The sequence below is a fragment of the Bison bison genome, unplaced genomic scaffold (genome assembly GCF_000754665.1).
Source record: "Bison bison bison isolate TAMUID 2011002044 unplaced genomic scaffold, Bison_UMD1.0 scf7180017864181, whole genome shotgun sequence".
NCBI classification, from domain to species: Eukaryota; Metazoa; Chordata; class Mammalia; order Artiodactyla; family Bovidae; genus Bison; species Bison bison.
In genome coordinates, this window is record NW_011494753.1 from 3,130,257 (window position 1) to 3,139,180 (window position 8,924).

Genomic DNA, 8,924 nt, shown 5'->3' on the forward strand with positions numbered 1-8,924 from the left:
CCGTGAGGAGCTGCCAGGACTTATCTGGAGCACAGCGCGAGCAGAGTGGTCATGGTGGAGGGTTCGTCCCTCCTACAGTCACGCCTGAGGCCACCGCTCAGGGCTTGAGGTGACTGGCTCACAGGGACATCGAGAGCAGACAGGCTTTCTGATCGAGCCTCCCCAGCCTTTTCCCCAAGTCCTGAGAGACACGTGCCGTTTGATTCAGCATCACACAGAGCACCGGACACACTGCTTTGGGGACGGTGGTGATGTCCCCACTCTCTGGTCACCTGCCACCTGCATGCAAACCCACAGGCCCCCTCTGCCCTCCCTCACCTGGGCCCCTGCCCCTGCAGGGGCCTCCTCTTCACTCCCACCCACCAAGGAGACTCCCACACTTCTCACCCTGGCTCTGAGCTGCCTGCTCCTGGCCCCGCCCGTTCTCTGGCCCCCAGACCCACCAAGCATGTCCCCCCAGCACATCCCCCGCAGCACCCCATCCATCCAGGCTCCCCTATGTCTGCTGCCTTCAGGAGAACCATCCTCGGCTCCTGGCCCACCTTTCTCCTGGGCTGCCGCCCCAGGCCCCCATTAGACCCATGCTCCCTGCTGTCCACATTCCCAGTCTCCTTATGTCCAGGAAAGGCCACCAGATCACAGAGAAACAGCTGCTCCTCACCCACTGCAATCTGCCTTCAGGGGGGTCACCAAATGGGAGAGATGGGCCGTCGCTCCTTGACTTTCCATGGAGGGCCTGGGCCAGGCTGGAGCGGCCAGGCTGCACTTGCCCCCTAGAATTCCAAAAGGACTGAGCCCCAGGCTCGGAGGAGAACACGCAACTGAATGGACCCACAAGGTCCCATTGTTGACAGAGCCCAGTTCACCCCTGGGACCTCGGCACAGAGCAGAACCAAGTCTCACGTCCAGTAGCCTCCAGCTATCCACCAAGAGCCACACTGGTCTCAGATGTCCAGCAACACCCAGACCAGTGGTCTCACATGAAAAACATTAAACCTTAACCACACACACAGATAAAGATGAACTAAAGAGCTTCAGCGTGTGCTGCTCCCAAGCCTGTCATATCTGCCTCCTCTCTACAGTGCACACACTGCTTCCACATACAGCCGATGCTGCAAACATTACCGACAGCCGTGTTCCCACCTCTGAACTTCCTCACTCCATGATGCCCCAGCCCATCCCCCTCCATCACAGAACTGCTGGCTGCTGTCTCCTAGGCTCTCCCAGGGCAGGTTTCCATCACGCCTCTCCACGCACCTCTGAAGCCGCTCACTTCCCTTCTCATCCCACATTCCACCTCTCAGAACCTGCTCTGGTGCCCAATGCGTCCTTCCTCCATGGACACACGACTCCCCCAGGTCATGTTCCGATGGTAAGCTGGCATTCCTCCTAAGGACATGCTGCTGAGACTCACTGTCACTCCGTGCCCAAGAGCACAGACCCTGACCTCTCGTCTCCACCTCCAACCTTTTTCTGGAGGGTCCACATTTCTGCCAACCCCGCCATCCTCATCTGAGCCATGGTGTGTTTAGGACCCGCTATTCTGAGGCTGGGTCTGCTCTTCCTCTCAACACCTCTCCCCTCTGCCTGCGCTGGCCCTCAGGATTCACCTACCTGGATGGGGGCACTCCGCCACTTACCTACCTCTGCCCCCCACTCACTGGAGCCTTGCTGGATGTCTCCACCAGGTGCACGTCACCTTCCTGGCTGGACCTGATAATCCCACATAGTCCGGTCCTGATTCCCCACAATCACTGCCCAGAGGGACTCTCCACTCCTGTCCTGGCCATTGTGGGCACCAAAGTCACAGCATTTCTCAAAGGGAACCCCTATGGGCTATCTCCCCTCCACACTCAGCACTCCCCTCCTGTCGCTGGCCCCCTGCCTCAGCCCCACCCCTTTCTCTTCCCTCTGATGACGGCCAAGCTCTGGGGGCCCGGCTCTGACCCCACCATTGCCCCCAGGATGGGACCTCCAGAGTGCCCTCTGTTTGCCCTTCATGACGATACTGGCTGTGCCCAGACTGAGCCTGTAGGGAGGCTGAATGTTCTCCAACCATCTCCCAGAAGATGTCCACTTAAGCTCTGCCTTCTTCCCATTCTAATAGACAAAATCTCACCCATCCTCTGAGACACAGCCCAATACCTCTTCACCCAGGAAGGGCCCAGGAATTCAAGTGAACCTAGGGGCCCCACTGAACTCTCCAACCACCCAAGACCTCTCAAGACCTCTCTGATATGTGAAGACAGAACTCCCTCATCTTCTAAGGTGAAGCTGCCAAAACTATCAAATCTCTACAGTGACCAGCCCACTTAAAACAAGGATGTTACCACCTTCCAAAGAGCAAGGGTTTCTAAACACAAAGGAAATTAATAGCACTTATCTTAGGCCACAGTAAAAAATTCTCAGCTTTTCCTATCTTCATCATGAAGTCACTTATTCATTTTTTGGGCTGTGCCAGGTCATGGCTGCAGCAAAGGGGGTCTTTGTTGCAATATGCGAACTCTTAGCTGTGGCATGAGGGGTCTAGTTTCCTAATCAGGAATCAAACTTGGGTCCCCTGCATCTGAAGCACTGAGTCTTAGACACTGGACCACCAGAATTCCCCGTAGTGAAGTTATCATTCTCAAAAATATACTCAAATAATTTTACTTCCAGCAAACATGGACAATTTCGCTGAGTATAATTTACATTTCTGAATGTCATTAATAACTATAATTAGGAATGGATCCAAGCCCCTATACAAAGGCAAAGAATAAAACCACCACACACAGTGAGGCAGGCAGATGCTGACTTTGTGTAATGCCGTCCCCTTGAGTGTAAGTAAGGTGTGCTATCCCCTGACCCTCCCCAGGGATTGCATCCTGACATAATGTTGCCCTGGTAACACCCTGACTGCAGCCTTGTGGGACCCTGGCCAGGTGATCCTGCTAAGCCATGTCCAGATTCCTGACCCTAGAGATCTGTGAGATGATAAATGGGTGTCATGTTAAGTTGTGAAGTTTGCGGTAATTTGCTGTGCAGAAGAAAATAAATTGTTATTGACTGATTGTCTGTGTCTCCCCAAACCCGTACTGTCAAGTCCTAACCCACAAGGTGCTGGTACCTGGAGGTAGGACCTTCAGGAGGTGATCAGGGTTAGACTGGGGCCTCATGATGGCACAGCAGGATTATAGGAAGAGAAGGAAAGGATCTCTCTCCACATGTACATACTGTGGAAAGGCCACATGAGGCACAGAGAAGTGAACTGTCTACAAGCCAGGAAGAGGGCCTGCCCTCCACAGAACCTGCCCACAGCAGTATCTTGATCACTGACTTCCCAACTCCAGAACTACAGGAAAATACATTTCTGTTTAGTTGACCCAGTCTATGATATTTTTTATTTAATTTTTGTTTTATGTTGGGGCATAGCTGATTTTGGAGAAGGAAATGGCAATCCACAACAGTATTATTGCCTGGGAAATCCCATGGACTGAGGAGCCTGGTGGGATACAGTCACTGGGGTCACAAAGAGTCGGACACAACTGAAGCGACTAAAACAATGAAACATAGTTGATTTACAATATTATGTTAGTTTCAGGTATACAACAAAGTGATTTAATTATACATATACACATATCTGGGGTTCCGTAGTGGCTCAGAGAGTAAAGAACCTGCCTGCCAATACAGGCAGATGTAAAAGATGCGGGTTCAATCCCTGGGTCAGGGAGATCCCCTAGAGAAGAGAAAGGCAACCCACTCCAGTATTTTTGCCTGGAGAATCCCAAGGACAGAGGAACTTGGTGAGCTACAGTCCATGGGGTCGCAAAGACTCAGACACAACTGAGTGACTAACACACGCACACACAAATATCCATTCTTTTTCTGAAATTTTTCCTATATAGATTATTACAGAATATTGAGTAGAGTTTCCTGTGTTTTACCAGTAGGTCCTTGTTGATTACCTATTTTATATACAGTAGTGTATGCATATTAATCCCAAACTCCTAATTTATCCCTCCAGCAACACCCTCCCCCTGACTTTTCCTCATTGGTAACAAAAAGTTTGGTTTTGCTAACTGTAGGTGTGTTTCTGTTGTGGCAATAAGTTAATTTGCATTATTTTTTAATTCTACATATATGTGAGATCATGACATTTATCTTTGACTTACTTCACTTAGTATGACGATTTCCAGGTCAATCCATATTGCTGCAAATGGCATTATTTCTATATTTTGTTACTCCAGTCTGAGCTTACTAATACACTAACACATCCAATGAAGACGAGTTTTAGCAAACTCTGGGAGATGGTGAAGAACAGCGAAGCCTGGCGTGCTGCAGTCCATGGAGTTGCAAAAGTGAGACAGGACTGAGCAACTGAACAACAACAACAACAAACACATCCAGGGTAGGATGCTGTTTTTTTCCCTAAACATCCCCTCTCCTTCTGTGTCTGTTCCCAGGAGGAGCAGATGTCTCTGCTCTCTGATACAGAAACACCGGCACCAGCTCTAACAAGGGCGGGGGGACATTGGAGTGGGGAGGAGACTTTTCAAGAGCAGATGCTAGGCCTCCCCCTCCCTGAGAATGCCTGTTCCCGTCCCCATGGCAACGGGGGAGGGGATGGAGGGAGGGGGGAGGGAACCATATCTCTGCTGGTCTTAGCCTGAACTACTGTTTGCTTAGTCCCAGTAACAGGCAGGATGGTGCTCTGCCATCTCGGTAGTTTTGCAGGTTTACTTCGTCCCACTCCTGTGAGGAGCAAGATCCTGCATCTAGCTGGCCTGAAACCACCACACCTTCTGTAACCCCTGTCTCATTTAAATTGCCAGGATTCTTATTAGCAGTCTGCAGTTTACAACACTGAAGAGGGTCAGAGAAGAGGAACAGACAATTGAGTAGCTGTGAAAGCAAAGCCGAGGAGACTAGGAGAGGCATGAAGCTGCTCAGAGAGAAGGGTTAACTCTCCCAGCACCTGCGAGGTGCTGTGAGGACGGACGCCAACTGGCTCTCTTCTCCACTTCCTCACCCAGCATAAGAGAGGCGAGAGATAAAATTAGAAAGAACTTTCTGCTGTTGAGAGTAATGAGGAGGGAGATGAGACCATGAAAAGGAGAGGCATCTTCAGAGTAGAAGTCCTCCCGTTTGACTGGTGCTGCCCCGGGACACGAAGCCGGGAATAAATGAGGCCTTTATATCTTGTCTGGAAGACTAAAAAGTTCCTTTGCTGCCTAAAATCAGGAACTTCCCCCAGATCTTCCAATAGGGTTCAGAGGCAAATGGTAATGCAACATTTCAGGTAGTGAAGCAAGTCCTTCCAGAATGCAGACCTGAGAGCCAATTAAACTATTTCACAAAACATATGGCTGGCAGCCCAACAGCTACAAGTGATACAGATTTACCACTAAAAAGCCATCATTCACATGTCTGGAGAAAGACCTGTTGCTGCAATAAGGGTACAGATAGTATTCTGAGCTGCCCAAGCATGGGTGCTCAGTTGCTAAGTTGTCCGTGACTCTTTGTGATCCCATAGACTATAGCCCGCCAGGCTCCTCTGTCCATGGGATTCTCCAGGCAAGAATACTGGACTGGTTGCCATTTCCACCTCCAGAGGGATCCTGACCTAGGGATAGAACCTGTGTCTCTTACACACCCTACACTGGCAGTTGGGTTCTTTACCAGTGAGCCACCAAAGAAGCAAAGCTGTCAGCTGATGACAAAGTTGCCCCCTGTAAGAAAAAAAAGCGTAGCATCATATAAATATTATAAATAACTCAGGAGTCAAAAGAAAATCAGAGCTGAGATACACATCACATGTTCTGCCGCAATGTGTGTCTCCTAGATGCAAATCAGCTCGTGTGTGTGTGTGTGTGTGTGTGTGTATGTGTGTGCCTGCATGCATGCACGTGGAGGCACAGTCCTATCTGACTCTCTGCGACTCCATGGACTGTAGCCTACCAGGCTCCTCTGTCCATGGGATTTCCCAGGCAAAAACACTGGCGTGGATAAGCCGTTCCCTTCTTCAGGGGATCTTCCTGACCAAGGGATGGAACCCTTGTCTCTTGTATCTCCAGCATAGGCAGATGGGTTCTTTACCACTTGAACCACCTCAGGGTACCAAATTCATGTGTCTCGCCTCTGTCCATAAGATGCAGCCTTCGCTGGTGCTATTTACTCTGAAATTAGGGTAGTTATAGACCTAGTACTAGATTTTCTTATGTGATGAGTTAGTAAATGAGCACATATATTACTATGACACTTCTTAAAATAATTTAAAAGTATTTTTAAATAATACTTTGTAATCCTATGTATTTTATTTCATGCATTTAAAACCCTTATTCTGAGAAGGGCTCCGAAGGCTTCCAGAGACTGCTCTGCCAACAGTTAGGAACCCTAAATTTACAAGTCTATTTAGTGCAGATCTTTTAGTGGCAAATCCTCTTTTTTTGTTTATCTGTAGATTTCTTACTTGACCTCATACTTGGAAAATAGTTTTGCTGGATATACAATCCTAGCTGGACAGTTTCTTCTCTGAAGAGTGTGAAGACGTTACTCGACTTTTTGGCTTCCGCTGTTGCCATCAAGGAGTTGGCTGCTGTCACACTGCTGTTCCTTGAGAGGTGCTATTGCTCTCACTCTCTGAAGATTTTTAAAGCTGTCTCCCTGCCCTTGGGGGTCCTGAAGTTTTTGCATGGTATGTCTATGTGTGCCGTTTTTGCTTTATAATCCTCCTTGAGATGTACTATGTTCTGAAGGTGCCTCCCAGGTGGTGCTAGAGGCAAAGAACCCGCCTGCCAATGCAGGAGACACAAGAGTGGTGGGTTCTATCCCTGGGTTGGGAAGATCCCCTGGAGGAGGGGATGGCAAACAACTCCAGTATTCTTGCCTGCAGAATTTCAAGGACAGAGGAGCCTGGTGGGTTACAGTCCATGGGGTCACAAAGAATCAGACATGACTGAAGTGACTGAGCATGCATGCACATGCTTCTGAATCTGTACATATATGTTTTTCACTAGTTTGGAGAGTTTTAGCCAACATCTCTTCAAATATCATCTCTTCTACATTCTCGCTGTCAGGGACTCCGACAGCCACACCCTGATCCTTCCTACTTCATCCTCCAATCCCTTAGTTCTTCTTTCACCCCTTCCACACAAATGCTGCTCAGTATTCCGTTCTGAATAGTTTTTTCAGGTTATTTTCCAAATGACTAACTTCCCTGCTGGCCAGCTGTTAAACATGTGCATCAAAAATGGCACAGACCTAAACCCAACCAGGAGTCTCCAGCTCAAAGTGGGGGCCCCGGTCAACCTGCAAAACCTTAAAAAGAAAAGAAACTAGGCTAATGCCAACCATGAACTTCTGGGTGCTTCTTTATGTAGCATCATCATGGCAAGAGCCAATGAACATATCCGTGGTTTCAGTTCAGTTCATTTCAGTTCAGTTGCTCAGTCATGTCCAACTCTTTGTGACCCCATGGATTGTAGCACGCCAGGCCTCCCTGTTCATCACCAACTCCCAGAGTTTACTCAAACTCATGTCCATTGAGTTGGTGATGTCATCCAACCATCTCATCCTCTGTTGTCCCCTTCTCCTCCTGCTTTCAATCTTTCCCAGCGTCAGGGTCTTTTCAAATGAGTCAGTTCTTCACATCAGGTGGCCAAAAATTTGGAGTTTCAGCTTCAGCATCAATCCTTCCAATGAATATTCAGGACTGATTTCCCTTAGGATGGACTGGTTGGATCCCCTTGCAGTCCAAGGGACTATCAAGAGTCTTCTTCAACACCACAGTTCAAAAGCATCAATTCTTCAGCACTCAGCTTTCTTTATAGTCCAACTCTCACATCCATACATGACTACTTGAGAAACCACAGCTTTGATTAGACAGACCTTTGTTGGCAAAGTAATGATTCTGCTTTTCAATATGCTGCCTAGATTGGTCATAACTTTTCTTCCAAGGAGTAAGCATCTTTTAATTCCATGGCTGTACTCACCATTTGCAGTGATTTCTGGAGCCCCCAAAACTAAAGTCTCTCATTGTTTACATTGCTTTCCATGCTTCCATTGCTTCTATTTGCCATGAAGTGATGGGACCAGATGCCATGATCTTAGTTTTCTGAATGTTGAGCTTTAAGCCATCATTTTCACTCACCTCTTTTACTTTCATCAAGAGGCTCTTTATTTCTTCTACACTTTCTGCCATAAGGGTGTCATCTGCATATCTGAGGTTACTGATATTTCTCCCAGCAATCTTGATTCCAGCTTGTGCTTCTTCCAGCCCAGCGTTTCTCATGATGTACTCTGCATAGAAGTTCAATAAGCAGGGTGACAATATACAGCCTTGACGTACTCCTTTTCCTATTTGGAACCAGTCTGTTGTTCCATGTCCAGTTCTAACTGTTGCTTCCTGACCTGCATACAGATTTCCCAGGAGGCAGGTCAGTTGGTCTGGTATTCCCCTCTTTTTAAGAATTTTCCACAGTTGGTTGTGATCCACACAAAGGCTTTGGCATAGTCAATAAAGCAGAAGTAGATGTTTTTCTGGAACCCTCTTGCTTTTTCCATGATCCAGCAGATGTTGGCAATTTTATCTCTGGTTCCTCTGCCTTTTCTAAATCCAGCTTGAATGTCTGGAAGTTCATGGTTCATGTACTGTTGAAGTCTGGCTTGGAGAATTTTGAGCATTACTTTGCTAGCATGTGAGATGAGTGCAATTGTGCGGTAGTTTGAACATTCTTTGGAATTGCCTTTCTTTGGGACTGGAATGAAAACTAACCTTTTCCAGTCCTGTGGACACTGCTTAGTTTTCCAAATTTGCTGGCATATTGAGTGCAGCACTTTCACAGCATCATCTTTTAGGATTTGAAATAGCTCAACTGGAATTCCATCACCTCCACTAGCTTTGTTTGCAGTGATGCTTCCTAAGGCCCACTTGACTTCACATTCCA

At 47.9% G+C, this 8,924-nt stretch overlaps 1 protein-coding gene across 1 annotated transcript in view; it reads right to left on the bottom strand.

Annotated features, from left to right (window-relative positions):
- FAM189A1 (family with sequence similarity 189, member A1) overlaps window positions 1-8,924 on the bottom strand; it is a gene marked incomplete at its 5' end in the record, with an annotated part of 239,915 nt that overhangs the window by 118,906 nt on the left and 112,085 nt on the right.